General features: G+C 35.2%; 1 protein-coding gene and 1 pseudogene across 1 annotated transcript in view; one reads left to right on the forward strand and one right to left on the reverse strand.

The window, feature by feature from the left end:
• GPC5 (glypican 5) overlaps window positions 1-17,421 on the forward strand; it is a 1,459,668-nt gene that overhangs the window by 831,084 nt on the left and 611,163 nt on the right. The window lies entirely within an intron of this gene.
• Window positions 10,448-10,574, reverse strand: LOC123925410 (annotated as a pseudogene).

Here is a 17,421-nt window from a genome sequence, read left to right on the forward strand (position 1 = left end):
ACTCAAATTCTCACTTAAACCAATCTTAATATTTTACTGGGTTCTCTTAATAAATATCCTTTAGTATGTATTCCCTTATTTAATCTTTGACCATTTATTTTATATTTGTAGTAAAGTCCTATTTAAAAATTTTTCAAAATTAGATTGATCAAAACAATCAGAAAATATTGTGTAGTAAAACCTTCTTGCAAATAATTCTAGAAGATTCTTATAATTTTATTGCCCTAGTATTTTATTGTAAGCATGGTTTTCATCGTAGATGTGAGTCATATGGCTTTATATGATCTGGTCTCGGCTTAATTCTTCATCTCTTACTACCCCTTAGGGCAAGAGGTTTCTAATATCCCAGACATGTTGATTAGGCACAACTTTCACTCACTTTCTCACTTCTGTATTTTCACATGCCATGTCTTTCAGACCAACACCATCCACCCTTCCCATGACACACACACCATACCTCCTCTTCTCCTGAGTAACTCATACTTCCCCCTCAAGTTTCAGCTGCTACTTTCTGGGAGACTTTCCTTATTCCCCAGGCCCCATTTGGTTCTCTGAATGTGTGTCTGTCCAGTAGCCTTAGTGACCTTTCCCTTGGTCACATCTACCATGCTGTATTAGAACTGTGTGCACCTTCCCCGTGGACTATATAAGCTCCCTAAGCTGCAGCAGCTACTAATGGTTTTTTATTTATTATGACATCCCTCGGTTCATTAGTTCTCCATTGTTGCATAACAAAGTACCACACATTTAGGAACTTAAACCCCACATTATTTGTTTCTGTGGGTCAGGAGTCTGAGTACAGCTTAGCTGTTTGCTCTACTTCAAGGTCTCTCACAAGGGTACAAACAAGGTGGCAGGCAGGGCTGGAGTCTCACTAAAAGGTAAAACAGGGCAAGATCAGCTTCCAAGCTCACATAATGGGTGGGTGGAATTTAGATCTCCCTCCTTACTGCCCCAGGGGTTCTGCCTTCAGGTTCTGACCATGTGAGCTTCACCAAGATGGCTGCTTGCTTCATGAAAGTATGCAAATTGAGAAGACAACAGAGTTTATTAGCAAGATGGAAATGACAGTCTTACATAACATAATCATAGAGAGTGACATCTCATCATCTTTGCCATATTCTGTTAGGAACAAATCATAGGTCTGTTCCTACTCCAGGGGAGAAATGACACAAGGCAAGGATCATGAGAGTCTGCCTACCACAGCAGGGCCTGGTGTTCCAAGATTTCTTCTCCTTCAGTGCCCACAGTTCTTGGTCACACCTCTTCAAAGAATGTAGAGGTAGACCAGACAGAGTGGTGGGCAGCCAAACAAAATTTACTGAGCGATAGTAAAGTTTATTGAGTGACAGAGTATAGAACTCCTGAAGAGAGTGGGGGACCCGAGAGGGTTGCCAAGAGAATTTCTAAGTCTGGGGGGTTTTATGGGCTTGCTGGCAGGCTGCTTTAATCTGGTTAACCCTCCATGTGCCTGTCATCCAGTCGGGTTTTTGTCATCTACCTATCACGTGGGTGTTGTACCTGAGTTTTCGCGTCTGAGAGACCACCAAGGAGCCAAGCACCGATGCAATCACACGAGGGTTTATTTGACAAGCTTAAGCTTGGGTCCAAGTATACCTGATGCAGCAGTGTAGGGACTTGGACCCCGAGGTGACATGCTTAAGCTTGGGTCCAAGTATACCCGATGCCGCGGTGTAGGGACTTGGACCCCAAACCAGATTACAGTCAGAGTTTTTAAAGGCAGAGTAGGGGTGGACTCGGAGGTGGGTGAGGACAAAGGGGGTTAGGGATGGCATAAGTATCTAAGGAATTTTGGAAGCAAGGTCTCCAGGACCTTGAGGGGCTACCTATTGTTGGGAGAAAGGTTATTTATTATCAATAATAAAAATCTTCTCGTAAGACCCTTTAGATATGTATCAGTGGGCCATATACTTGGGAATGATTCTCAACACTATCTTGGAGGTTTAGAGATAAAGGAATTGTTAAAGTAGACTTACAGGATCCTGGTCGGACCTATCGGGGTAGGGGGTCTGTCAGGCTAGGATTGTCCTTAGCAAAATCTCAAAGTGAGGGCAGTTAAGTCCCCAGGGGAGAGCCACTCTGTCTGTTTCAAGGGCTTGTCAATAGATGAGGGCTTTTAATGATTTTCTTCTGCCTCTGTTTCCCACATCAGCTAAACTTGAGGTGGGATGGCCTTAATTTTCTCTGCTTCCGCAGTAGGAAAGGGTGGATGGCTCCTTCCAGGGTGGTATAAAATCCTTTTAAGGGTGTTTTTCTGTTGGGGTGGTGGGGACTCCTTGTCCCTGCCTTCCTTCCTTCATGAAAATGTATTTGACAAAGAAACAGGAATTTCAGGACATATCTATTCGTCATCACCAGTCCTGTGTCAATGCATAGTAAGTACTGAGGTAATAGCTGCCCAATGAATGCTTCATTCAATGGAAGGATGATTTATATGCAGGCTACTTTACAGAAACATGCAGAAAATCCCTTCCTCTTAGCATAAGATAATAGATAAATTTGTTTAACTCTATCCTTTTCCTTCTGACTAGATTCCTTTTTATTCTCTATTACTTGTTTTCAAAATATTTTTTAGGTATATCAGTTAACCTAAAATGTAAGGACTTATGAAAAAGACAGAACAATTAAAAATCAATAAAATGACTTCAAATAGTTTTAAAATACACAGGCATCCTGTGTTATTTTCTAATATTTTCAAGCCACGTCGCAAATGCCCATATCCAAAGCATTGTAAACATGGGCACAGCTGTGTACAGACTCTCCTCTTTAAATTATTTCATCATAGATTTTCCTTATCCTCTTAAATTATGACTTTAATGTTACACACTAAAACTACCTCATGTGGTGAAATTGACTCCATTGAATTTTATAACAAAACAACTTTGACTTCAGATGAAGAAGAAAAAAATTTTTCCTTGCAGATTTTGTCTAAACATTAAGTCATAACCGAATAATTCTACAATCAAAGAGAAACACTATTAAATTCTATTTCCTTCATTTTCTCCATCAGACATCTGTGATTTGGGATTCTTCTGAAGTCATAGAGGAAGGGCCAAACTCAGCTGAAGAGATAGTTACATAAACGTACTTAATGATCCTTGCCATATACACAGCACCTAACATTATAGGATAGCATTCCTGCAGCATATATCCACTGTTTCTAAGGATAAATAAACTCTTTCCAAAAGTGTATTGTATATGGGTTGATGTCTGCAAAGGTTAAAAACATCAAATTCTGAAATATCATGACCTGACATTAATGACCCAATAATAGGTTGACATTTGCAATTCTTTCTGGGGGGTAATGGCCCACCATATGCAAAGATCAGTTCCTGCATTTAGCTGCTTCTCTCAAAGGAAAAAAAAAATATGAGTAATAATAGTACAGGGAGGTTAATAACAAGTAGAGACCTAGTACAGCTTTTATCAGTGTGTTTAGAAAATGAACTGAGAATTGCTGTCAACTTGATTGGGAAGGGGAAGGGAAGAATGGATCCATATGGGAGGCATCACTCGGCTTCCTGCATTTGTGTGAAGGTGGTTTGCAAGGTTACCTGAGCTGATGCAACATAAAGCTGAAATTTACATGTCAAAGCTTTGTTCCTTTTGTGAGCTACTGCCACACAAATCTTTGGCCCTGGGGTTTAAATTTCACAGATGTCTAAGCTCATTTAAAAATTAAAGTGCAATAATTTGTAATCCACAGTACATCTAATCATTCTGATTTTTCAGAATGTTTTGTTATGCTATTCTATTTCTACCAACTAAAATTCTATTTTTTCGTAGTCTATCTCAGTTTTTTGCAGTGTAAGCTAATGTATTTTTTGACAAGAACATTCTTTTTGGGGGCCATTGTATTATTGTTCGTTAAGATTCAAAAAGAATAATATTTATTCCTATTCAAAATCAGAGCCAAAAATAACTCAGGATTAAGCTGACCATTTCATTTCCTTGTGCTCCTGGAAAAAAAAAAAAAGTGACTCATGGATGCTAGTTCTCTGCCCATGTTACTTATTATTTCAACTACTTTTGAGTTTTCAGAACACATTACAGGGAACATTTGTACTACATTTTGCTCTATGAATTATTTCATCAGAATTAATGGCTTTACATTACTAGAAAATATCCTAAGATGCAATGCTCCAATAGGCTTATAATGACTTGCTATAGATTATATTTATTAACGTTGCCATAAATTAACATCTTGTCTCAGTAGAGTTGAAAGCATTACGTGATAAAATTTTAAAGTTCACAGAAAAGAATTGTAAATGTGAAGTAGAATTTTACTCATCCTGATTAGATACACATTTGCAGTGTTACTTCAGTACACTGAAAAATAGGAAAAGTGAATATTACTTTTAGTCCTCTTTTTTCTGCTTTACACCAAATCTATAGTAAATGCTAAAGCAGCATTCTGGTGCTTACTTACAACATTGGAGTTGGTCCCAATTATGCTGGTTGATTCAACATTTCAACCCTTGCCTCCTCTCTTTAAATAGAAACAATTTCATAATTTTGTTTCATATTTTTTCACAACTCTATAGTTTTGTGTTGTTTTTTTTTTTTATATTCAAGAGTGTAGAGATTGGACATGGACCACGGGTCTGGAAACACTTAACAGCTTGAGTGTCCTTGGGTGATGGAGAGGAAGACAAAGTTAATGATTGCACTGAGATTTCATGGTGGGAAATACAGAAATGAATTTTAAAATATGTCAAGGGCCAAATCAATCACTTCTGTATCTTAAAGTAACAATAACATTACTTTCAAAGAAATACACTTGTATTTCTATTGGTTGTATAATTATAGCTATGAGTTATGTTGAAGGATGGTCAAAGATGAGGGTGGCATTTGATCAGTGAAAGGAAGAGATTAGACATCACTTATTTTGCCCAGCTGATGAAAACACTCCTTCAAATTTCAGAACACATGTAAATGATTTATTCTCTCCCATTGCTAATAAAACTCCCATAGAACATATTGAGAATACATTAAAAATTAATGGCATTTTTTTTTTTTGCAGTCAATGGTGACTATTATATAATTAAATAGTCAAAAATGTTTATGTCCAAAAACTATCAGGTTCAAAGTTTTGATCACAAAAACTGTATCATGGAAACTTTTTTCGAATTTTTGCAATGTGTGAAGAAGTATTCAATAGGTAGTCTATGAACATCTGAACAGCTGGTAAGTATAGGAATGTATATAAAATATAAGATGACTTATGGCTTGATGGTATTTAGATACTAAAATACTCTTATTTTAGTATGGTCACTATATACTGTTTCATTAAAACTAATTTATGTTATAAACAAATGGATGCTGAATGAAAGTGATAAATTTGTATTTAAGAAAGAAACAGGAATTTCAGGACATATCTATCCGGCATTAGACAAAGATCCTAGTGCTCTCAAAAAAGAAAGAAAAGAAAAGAAAAAAAAAAAAAAAGAAAGAAAGAAAGAAAAGAAATGATGAATGTAAATATTATATCTTTAATTCTTTTTTAAAATTTTTTATTTTTTTTATAAACATATAATGTTTTTTTATCCCTAGGTGTACAGGTCTGTGAATTGCCAGGATTACACACTTCACAGCACTCACCATAGCACATACTCTCCCCAATGTCCATAATCCCACTCCCCCTCTCCCAACCCCACCTCCCCCCAGCAATCCTCAATTTGTTTTGTGAGATTAAGAGTCACTTATAGTTTGTCTCCCTCCCAATCCCATCTTGTTTCATTTATTCTTCTGCTATCCTCCTTACCCCTCATGTTGCATCTCCATGCCCTCATATCAGGGAGATCATATGATAGTTGTCTTTCTCCGATTGACTTATTTCACTAAGCATGATACCCTCTAGTTCCATCCACGTCATCACAAATGGCAAGATTTCATTTCTTTTGATGGCTGCATAGTATTCCATTGTGTATATATACCACTTCTTCTTTATCCATTCATCTCTTGATGGACATCTAGGTTCTTTCCATAGTTTGGCTATTGTAGACATTGCTGCTATAAACATTCGGGTGCATGTGCCCCTTCGGATCACTACGTTTGTATCTTTAGGGTAAATACCCAGTAGTGCAATTGCTGGGTCATAGGGTAGTTCTATTTTCAACACTTTGAGGAACCTCCATGCTGTTTTCCAGAGTGGTCGCACCAGCTTGCATTCCCTCCAACAGTGTAGGAGGGTTCCCCTTACTCTGCATCCTCGCCAGCATCTGTCATTTCCTGACTTGTTAATTTTAGCCATTCTGACTGGTGTGAGGTGATATCTTACTGTGGTTTTGATTTGTATTTCCCTGATGCCGAGTGACGTGGAGCACTTTTTCATGTGTCTGTTGGCCATCTGGATGTCTTCTTTGCAGAAATGTCTGTTCATGTCCTCTGCCCATTGGATTGTTTGGATTGGATTATTTGTTCTTTGGGTGTTGAGTTTGCTAAGTTCCTTATAGATTTTGGACACTAGCCCTTTATCTGATATGTCGTTTGCAAATATCTTCTCCCATTCTGTCAGTTGTCTTTTGGTTTTGTTAACTGTTTCCTTTGCTGTGTAAAAGCTTTTGATCTTGATGAAGTCCTAATAGTTCATTTTTACCCGTGCTTCCCTTGCTTTTTGTGATGTTCCTAGGAAGATGTTGCTGCGGCTGAGGTCGAAGAGGTTGCTGCCTGCGTTCTCCTCAAGGATTTTGATGGATTCCTTTCTCACCTTGAGGTCCTTCATCCATTTTGAGTCTATTTTCGTGTGTGGTGTAAGGAAATGGTCCAATTTTATTTTTCTGCATGTGGCTGTCCAATTTTCCCAACACCATTTATTGAAGAGAGTGTCTTTTTTCCATTGGACATTCTTTCCTGCTCTGTTGAAGATTAGTTGACCATAGAGTCGAGGGTCTATTTCTGGGCTCTCTATTCTGTTCCATTGATCTATGTGTCTGTTTTTGAGCCAGTACCATGCTGTCTTGATGATGACAGCTTTGTAATAGAGCTTGAAGTCCGGAATTGTGATGCCACCCACTTTGGCTTTCTTTTTCAATATTCCTTTGGCTATTCGAGGTCTTTTCTGGTTCCATATAAATTTTAGGATTATTTGTTCCATTTCTTTGAAAAAAATGGATGGTATTTTGATAGGGATTGCATGAAATGTGTAGATTGCTTTAGGTAGCATAGACATTTTCACAATATTTGTTCTTCCAATCCAGGAGCATGGAACATTTTCCCATTTCTTTGTGTCTTCCTCAATTTCTTTCATGAGTACTTTATAGTTTTCTGAGTATAGATTCTTAACCTCTTTGGTTAGGTTTATTCCTAGGTATCTTATAGCTTTGGGTGCAATCGTAAATGGGATTGACTCCTTAATTTCTCTTTCTTCAGTCTTGTTGTTGGTGTACAGAAATGCAACTGATTTCTGTGCATTGATTTTAGATCCTGACACTTTACTGAATTCCTGTACAAGTTCTAGCAGTTTTGGAGTGGAGTGTTTTGGATTTTCCACATATAGTATCGTATCATCTGTGAAGAGTGATAGTTTGACTTCTTCTTTGCTGAATTGGATGCCTTTAATTTCCTTTTGTTTTCTGATTGCTGAGGCTAGGACTTCTAGTACTATGTTGAATAGCAGTGGTGATAATGGACATCCCTGCCGTGTTCCTGACCTTAGAGGAAAAGCTTTCAGTTTTTCTCCATTGAGAATGATATTTGCAGTGGGTTTTTCATAGATGGCTTTAATAATATTGAGGTATGTGCCCTCTATCCCTACACTTTGAAGAGTTTTGATCAGGAAGGGATGCTGTACTTTGTCAAAAGCTTTTTCAGCATCTATTGAGAGTATCATATGGTTCTTGTTCTTTCTTTTATTAATGTGTTGTATCACATTGATTGATTTGCGGATGTTGAACCAACCTTGCAGCCCTAGAATAAATCCCACTTGGTTATGGTGGATAATCCTTTTAATGTACTGTTGAATCCTATTGGCTAGTATTTTGGTGAGAATTTTCGTATCTGTGTTCATCAAGGATATTGGTCTGTAGTTTTCTTTTTTGATGGAATCCTTGTCTGGTTTTGGGATCAAGGTGATGCTGGCCTCATAAAATGAGTTTGGAAGTTTTCCTTCCATTTCTATTTTTTGGAACAGTTTGAGAAGCATAGGTATGAGTTCTTCTTTAAATGTTTGGTAGAATTCCCCTGGGAAGCCGTCTGGCCCTGGGCTTTTGTTTGTTTGGAGATTTTTGATGACTGTTTCAATCTCCTTACTGGTTATGGGCCTGTTCAGGTTTTCTATTTCTTCCTGGTTCAGTTGTGGTAGTTTATATGTCTCTAGGAATGCATCCATTTCTTCCAGATTGTCCAATTTGTTGGCGTAGAGTTGCTCATAGTATGTTCTTATAATTGTCTGTATTTCTTTGGTGTTAGTTGTGATCTCTCCTCTTTCATTCATGATTTTATTTATTTGGGTCCTTTCTCTTTTCTTTTTGATGAGTCTGGTCAGGGGTTTATCAGTCTTATTGATTCTTTCAAAGAACCAGCTCCTAGTTTCGTTGATTTGTTCTATTGTTTTTTGGTTTCTATTTCATTGATTTCTGCTCTGATCTTTATGATTTCTCTTTTCCTGCTGGGTTTAGGGTTCCTTTCTTGTTCTTTTTCCAGCTCCTTTAAGTGTAGGGTTAGGTTGTGTACTTGAGACCTTTCTTGTTTCTTGAGGAAGGCTTGTACTGCTATATATTTTCCTCTCAGGACTGCCTTTGCTGTTTCCCACAGATTTTGAACCGTTGTGTTTTCATTATCATTTGTTTCCATGAATTTTTTTTAATTCTTCTTAATTTCCTGGTTGACCCATTCATTCTTTAGAAGGATGCTGTTTAGTCTCCATGTATTTGTGTTCTTTCCAAATTTCCTCTTGTGATTGAGTTCTAGCTTCAGAGCATTGTGGTCTGAAAATATGAAGGGAATGATCCCAATCTTTTGATACCGGTTGAGACCTGATTTGTGACCCAGGATATGATCTATTCTGGAGAATGTTCCATGTGCAGTAGAGAAGAATGTGTATTCTGTTGCTTTGGGATGGAATGTTCTGAATATATCTGTGATGTCCATCTGGTAGTGTGTCATTTAAGGCCTTTATTTCCTTGTTGATCTTCTGCTTGGATGATCTGTCCATTTCAGTGAGGGGATTGTTAAAGTCCCCTACTATTACTGTATTATTGTTGATGTGTTTCTTTGATTTTGTTATTAATTGGTTTATATAGTTGGCTGCTCCCACGTTAGGGGCATAGATATTTAAAATTGTTAGATCTTCTTGTTGGACAGACCTTTTGAGTAGGATATAGTGTCCTTCCTCATCTCTTATTATAATCTTTGGCTTAAAGTCTAATTGATCTGATATAAGGATTGCCACCCCAGCTTTCTTCTGATGCCCATTAGCATGGTAAATTTTTTTCTACTTCCTCACTTTATATCTGGAGACATCTTTGGGTCTAAAATGAGTTTCTTATAGGCAACATATTGATGGGTTTTGTTTTTTTATCCATTCTGATACCCTGTGTCTTTTGATTGGGGCATTTAGTCCATTAACATTCAGGGTAACTATTGAGGGATATGAATTTAGTGCCATTGTATTGCCTATAAGGTGACTGTTACTGTATATTGTCTCTGTTCCTTTCTGATCTACTACTTTTAGAGTCTCTCTTTGCTTAGAGGACCGATTTCAATATTTCCTGTAGAGCTGGTTTGGTGTTTGCATATTCTTTCAGTTTTTGTTTGTCCTGGAAGCTTTTTATCACTCCTTCTATTTTCAATGATAGCCTAGCTGGTTATAGTATTCTTGGCTGCAAGTTTTTCTCATTTAGTGCTCTGAATATATCATGCCAGTTCTTTGTGACCCGCCAGGTCTCTGTGGATAAGTCTGCTGCCAATCTAATATTTTTACCATTGTATGTTACAGACTTCTTTTCCCGGGCTGCTTTCAGGATTTTCTCTTTGTCACTAAGACTTGTAAATTTTACTATTAGGTGATGGGGTGTAATCTTTTTGTTGATTTTGAGGGGGGGTCTCTGAACTTCCTGGATTTTGATGCTTGTTCCCTTTGCCATATTAGGGAAGTTCTCTCCAATAATTCTCTCCAATATACCTTCTGCTCCCCTCTCTTTCTCCTTCTTCTGGAATCCCAATTATTCTAATGTTGTTTCATCTTATGGTGTCACTTATTTCTCGAATTCTCCCCTCGTGGTCCAGTAACTGTTTGTCCCTCTTTTGCTCAGCTTCTTTATTCTTTGTCATTTCGTCTTCTATGTCACTAATTCTTTCTTCTGCCCCATTTATCCTAGCAGTGAGATCCTCCATTTTTGATTGCATCTCATTAATAGCTTTTTTTATTTCAACTTGATTAGATTTTAGTTCTTTAATTTCTTCAGAAAGGGCTTTTATATCTCCAGAGGGGTTTCTCTAGTATCTTCCATGCCTTTTTTTAATATATTGTCCTCAGATAGAGGACATATCAGGTTTTAAACTGACAAGAACAGATATTACACTTGATCTTAGTCAAAAGGCTGAGAAGCAATTATACCTTTACTTCTTAAATTAAAAAATACTGTTATTTTGTAGATTGAAGTTTTCCATGTAGAGAATCATGTCACCTACAAATAGAGATGGTTTTACTTCTTTCCCAATTGAAATACCTTTCATTTATTTTTCTTGTAAACTGATTCTAGTTAGGACTTCCCCCTACAGTTGTGAATATCTATGGTGAAAGTGAAAATCTTTGTCTTGATCTTAAAAGCAGAACTTTCAGTCCTTCCTTGTTGAATATGTGGTGTTTCTATTTTGAAAGTACTAAATTTTATCAGTGCCCTCTGTTTTTTTCCCCTTGGTCCTACAAGTATGATGTATTACATTGATATATACATTTTTTTTTGGATTGAAATAACTTTGCATTCTTGAGATAAATCCCACTCAGTCACAGTGTATAATCCATTTAATGTTCTGTTAAATGGATTTGGTTAAGCATTTTAGTGTCTATATTTGTAAGGAATATTCTGTTGTTTTCTTGTGATATCTTTGTTGGACTTTGCTATCAGTGTAATTCTGGCTTTCTATAATGTTGTAGGAAATTTTTTTTTTTTGGAAAGAGCTTGAGTAGAATTCATTTGAATTATTTAAAAGTTTTTTATAGTTCACCAGAGAAACCACCTAGTCCTGATCTATTACTGATTATTGATTCAATCTCTTTATCATAAGTGTATTGAGATTTTTTTTCCCTGAGATAGAATTGACTGGTATGTTTCTAAGAATTTACCCTATTCATCTAGATTACCTAATTTATTGGCAATACAATTGTTCATAGTATTCTTATAATCCTTGTAATTTCTGTAAGTTTGAGAGCTAATGTCCCCACTTTCATTTCTGGTTTAAGTTAGTTGTGTCTTCTCTTTTTCAGTCTAACTAAGAGTTGCTCAATTTCATTGGTGCTTTCAAGGAAATAACATTGGTTTTGTATATATTCTCTATTTTTCTATTTTAGTTATCTCTCTTGTAATCTTATTTATTTTATTCACTCTACTTAGTTTGCTATTTTTTCTAGTTCTTTACAGTATAAAGTTAGGTTGTTGATTGGACATCTTCTTTTCTAACGTAGGCACTTAACAGCTATAAATTTCCTTTTGAGCAATGATTTTGCAGCATTTTGTAAGTTTTGGTATGTTGTGTTTCTGTTTTAATTCATCTCAAGAGTACTTACAAATTTTCCTAGTTCATTCTTCTCTGAGTCTGTTATGGGCTGAATTGTGTTATTCCCCCACCCCAAATCATATGTTGGAAGTCCTAAACCTCAGTACCTTAAAATATTACTGTAATTGGAGGCAGGGACTTTAAAGAGGTAATTAAAGTAAAATAAGGTCATTTGGGTAGCCTCTCAGATGCCTGGTGTTCTTATAAAAGGAGAAAAGGACATCAATAAACAAAGGGAAGATCATGTGAAAGAAAGGTAGCCACCAACAAGGCAGAGAAAGGTCCTCAGAAAAAAAAAAAAAACATTGTCTTTGTGATCTTGGACTTACACTCTCCAGAAATGTGGGAAAGCAAAGTTCTGTTGATTCACTCAGTCTGTGGTAGTTTTTATGGCATCTGTAAGAACCTAATACAGACTGTTTAAGAGTGTGTTAATTTCCATGTATTTGTGAATTTTCCAGTTTTCTTGTAGTAATTGCTTAAGTTCATTGTGATCAGGAAAGATACTTTGTACAATTTCAGTTTTGTTTAAATTTAAGACTTGTTTTATGGACTAACATGTAGTCTCTCTCCTGGAGAATGCTCCAGATACACTTGAGAACAATGTGTATTCTGCTGTATAGAGTGGTCTGTGTCAGTGCTACTCTCTCTAGTTCTATCCATTATTGAAAGTGGGATATTGAAGTGTCCTACTCTACAACTGCCCATGTTTTTTAGTTTTGTTAATGTGTGTCTCCTGTTTATTGAGGCTCTGCTTTTTAGATATATATGTGAGATAGATATAGTCAACATATATAAGCAGACATTATATTTATATATATGTTTATTATTGTATTAGCTTCTTGATGAATCAGTACTTTAAATAAGCGTCCCAGTACCTTCTGGCCTTCATAGTTTTTGATGAGAAATGGTCTGTTAATGTTATTAAAGTTCCTTTGTACATGGTGAGTATGTACAAAGTTTCTTGGTGTTTTTGAAGATTTCTTTTTTGTATTTGGCTTTTAATGGTTTGATTAAAATGTGTTTCAGTGTGGCTCTTTGAATCTACCCTGCTTGTTGCACGTTGAACTTTTTTACATTACTTTATATCTTCTCTAACATTTGGAAAGTTTTCAACCATTATTCCTTCATATATATACATATTTGATAACTTAGAAATGAAGGTCACAAGGATATAAATTACTCCTATCAAAACATTTTACTTTCGTATCACATATGTCATGATGTTTGTTGTTAATTCTATCAACTAAAAATCTTTTTATTATATACCAAAAACTATTAAATAAATTTTATAGATTAACTCAAAAATAATCATAGTACATCTATGAGGATTAGTAGGTTAAATCCTTAGCTTTTCTTATAAATTTTATCAACTTGGGGCACCTGGGTGGCTCAGTGGGTTAAAGTCTCTATTTTTGGCTCAGGTCATAATCTCAGGGTCCTGGGATTGAGCCCCACATCAGGCTCTCTGCTCAGCAGGGAGCCTGTTTCTTCCTCTCTCTCTCTCTGCCTATCTGTGATCTCTGTCAGTCAAATAAATAAATACAATCTTAAATTTTATCAACTTAATAATAAGCTAGATATGCCAAGATTAAAAAGTATCACTGTCCTATTTCCCATACAAATAGAAGAAAAAGCAGTGAAATATGCTCTCAGGAATATATTTTTCAGAATACTCATGAGCTGCCTAAAGATTCCCTAAAAGAGTTCTTAAAGCTTCCTAAAAAATTATTTTGAATTTTATAATCATAAGCCTTAAGTTTCTTTTAAATTGTTGGAGGAGAAATTTATCAGGAATTGGAAACTAGTTAAAAAGTTACCCACATACTTCCTCATACACACTGATTTGATGGTGTAGAATAATATTAAATATTTTTTAAGGTGGAAGTTGGGATAGGTTCTGATAGTACTGTAAAGTGTGAAGTGCTAAACAATTTTAAGATAATATTAATTTTGAATTGTTTAATTGATTTATCTAGAATTTTCATAAATTCAAGGCTATAAGTGTATAGAGTCAGTAGTTGATTATACAACGTATCTTTGCCCATTGCTATGTAGTCAAGAGACTCTTGGTGAGGAGCCTAAACCTCTACCGTAACCAGTTAATATGAGAAAATGGATTTCCTTACATTATTTTGATTTATAGCACTTTCCATGAATATAAACCAAAATTACTGTAAGAAACCCCTCTATTTTGCATACTTGCTGATCAAAACCAAATATTAGCAAAAATTTTAAATACAGATACAAATAAGCTATGACTCTGAATTTGGAAATCGTTTAACTAAATACAGTTAGAATTTTAGGATTTTATTTTCTAATACTTTAAATTATGGAATTGTAAAGACTTTTAATAAATATGTAAGTTTGGAAAATAAATGCTAGGATTCTGACACTGTAAATGCCCTGTATTTCTTATTTCATCCTATAACTTATCACAAAAGTCTTTACGAATATCTATTTTAAAGGCCGTAGTTCAGCACTTTAGAGCATTCCACATGACAGACCATAGTTATCTTAAATAATTTCTGTAGTAATGAAAATCTTTTGACAGAAGCTTATATACTTAGGAACAAGTCTTCAATGGTTCATTATATAGTAAAAAGAAAAAAGTGCAACACTAGGGTGATATCCATACCTTCAAAAGTGTAATGACTATAAATATGGCTATAATTAATGTTCAGATTTATAAATGTCCATTTCCAATATTAAAAATTCCTTTTAAATATAAGTACTAACATCTCTAAGAAAAATCTTAACGATCATATCACACTCCTACTTTAAAAAATTACTTTTTATAAAGGTAGGGTAAAAACAATAACATATTTAATAAATATAGCATAAACTTAGAGATTTTGTCTTTTTCTCCCAGAAGATCATCTATAACCATAAATGATTATTTCTGAAGCTTAAGAAAAAGTGAAAGGATTACTTTTCTAGTTTAAAAATTCAGGTAACTAACTGTTTTCATCTTTTGTATCTGAAATTATGTGCACATTTAACCCACTAAGAAATCATTAGTAATGATTGCTTTAAAGTGGGTTTTATTGAAGAATAGGGGTCTTTTATCTAAGTATTGCATACATAGTAGAGACTTTTAAGCTGTTAGCATGATTATGTTTATCGTTTTTATGATATGAAAATTATATAGTCAGCCTAAGGCTTATAAAAAGCAGGTCTGTGAAACTGACATTTTGTAAGGAGTGTTCCTCACTGAATTTGTCCACCCTGGAACCAAATTTTAAAGTGTGATAACATATTTGTAACCATACCTGGAAGGATTGTTTTTTAAATCCTGAAAACAACTGATCAATCACTCACAAAAGAATGAAACTATATTTATTTGAGTTTCAAACCGCATAAAGCAGAAATTCCTTGTTGTTTTCTGAAGACAGGTTTTCTGGAAGCATGCTTTCCATGTGCAGAGGACTGTAAAGCAAAGGGTACCATCCTAAAGTGTTTTGAAGGAATACAGCACAATAGTGGGACTATTAGCCTGCATACAAAGACAATGTGGTTCCCAAAACCTGTTGCACCAATTTCTCGGATTTTTAACTCCTCTAGAGAATCTGGATTCTCTCCTTTTTATTCTGCCTTACTGTTGAATACATAAGTCACTAGTGCTCAAAGTTGAGCTATGGTAGAATCACCTGGAAAATCTAAGAGAAGTCAGATGAGTTTTGCTGGCTTAAGTCTAAGTAAGGGATTTATACCCTGATAGAAAGAGCCTAGCTCTCTCTACTGGAACTGGTAAAAAGCTGGATTCCTGGCTTAACTACGGTTGTCATTGTGGTTTCAACAGCAATGAAGTCTGTTATTTCCTCTTGAAGCTTCGGAGTAGCCTCGTAGCACATAGTATAAGGAAAGGGAGAAACTTAAACATGACTGAAAAGAAACAGCTTGTCTGGAAATAACACCTCCCTGTTAGCCTAAAGGAAATATTGAAACCCAGAAAAATTTGGGTTCCTTTGAAACACCAAACTGAGTCTTCATTCCTAATGAAGTCTATTCTCTCAAAGTGGTAGACCATGTAATCATCTGCTAGACAGCAGTCAACAGTGAGTTAGAAAAAAAGGGCTTGGAAAGATGGAGGCTTTAGCATCGTTGTTGTTGGAAATGGGAGCAGGGTCAGTGCCAAGACTTGTAGAAAGGTACTTGAGAGTCTAGATAAACTTGTAGGTGATAGGAATATGTTGGTCAGCACTAAAGTATATTAAAATAGGGTAGCAAGAAAAGACTTGGAGAACCTTGGTCTCTTATAAAATTCAGATTCTTCACTGACTAACTTTCTGACCTAGTACATGTACTATCCATAACTTATTCACTTCCATGGTGAGCATAATGCATTTTCTATTCCATCAGGTTTAGGGGTTATATATAAAAACTGGTCACAACTCTAAATTATAAAGTTATATATAAACTTAAGATGTTATTTTTATTGATGTGGCTATAGTAATTTAAATTTTAACTTGTCAAGTGGAGCAGATCTATTATGTACAGATATGTATAAATTCTGAATGTCAATATATTTAGATACATAGTTTCATATTTATATGATATAGATATATTTAATATGCTTGTCTAGATCTTTTAATATAGTATACATCTGTATATGTAGAATATATAAATTTTCATATGTGTATAGATATATATGAATAGATATGAATTTCAGTCCCTCACAATAAATAGTATTCCATACATTAATCTTCCATTTAAAACACTGTGAGTATGACGTTGGCACTAATTTTCTGCACTTTAATTAATGTTGCACGTAATATTTATTTTTTCTGTTATGTTGTTTGAGGACAGTTGAGCAAGATAATACCCATAGGGAAAAGAATAAAGTACCACAATTGTTGGCATAGATTTTTTTGAGTGCTTCTATGCACATGAATGAAATGAGCTCAGTATAATTGCTGTAGTGGAAATTGTGAAATTGAATGGTGCCCTTGGATATAACCCAAATGCAAACCTCATTTTGTTACAGTAGTTTGCTTTAAAGGAAAGAAGTTAGCAAACCAAGAATCAAAGAATTACATTTTAAACTGAGTATTGCATTTATTTTTACTCTACTTTTTGTATTACTAAATTTTTTGTTGGACTGTTTTTTTTTAGAAATTGTTAAATTCAGTATATGAGGATGTAGTAAGTTTTATGATTATAATAACGTCTGTCTTTTTTTTTTTGGTGATTAAGATTAGTTAGCAAGCACATTATCTTATCAGTTTTTATGATAAGATCGGACCAACCGCATATTTATGCTACATAACATCACCTGGACTATTGGCTCTATGTATTTTAATGCAAAGTCTTTTGATTCCTTGGGGAATTATAGCGGAGACATTTTCCAGAAACACTTCTGGAAACAGCTTCTTAAAATCTGTCTCCTCTCTTTCAGTAAAACCCACCCTCCTATTACCTTTATGGAAGGATCAAAGTAGTATAGAGGAAGCTCCTCTTTATTGCTATCTCTGTAACTCTACTTTTTCCATTTCAAAACCCATAATTCTTATTATTCCAAATTATCTTTCCAGTTACGACCTAGAATTTATTTTCATTTTCTCTTATACGCAATGCCACTATTTTCTCTATTTTTACCTTCTAGTAGTTCTATTATTTTCTCTGGTTTCTTTCCTACTGTTGGGAAGCATATGGATACTGGAACGGGTCTTAGATAGGATG

Source organism: Meles meles, chromosome 14, assembly GCF_922984935.1.
Source record: "Meles meles chromosome 14, mMelMel3.1 paternal haplotype, whole genome shotgun sequence".
NCBI classification, from domain to species: Eukaryota; Metazoa; Chordata; class Mammalia; order Carnivora; family Mustelidae; genus Meles; species Meles meles.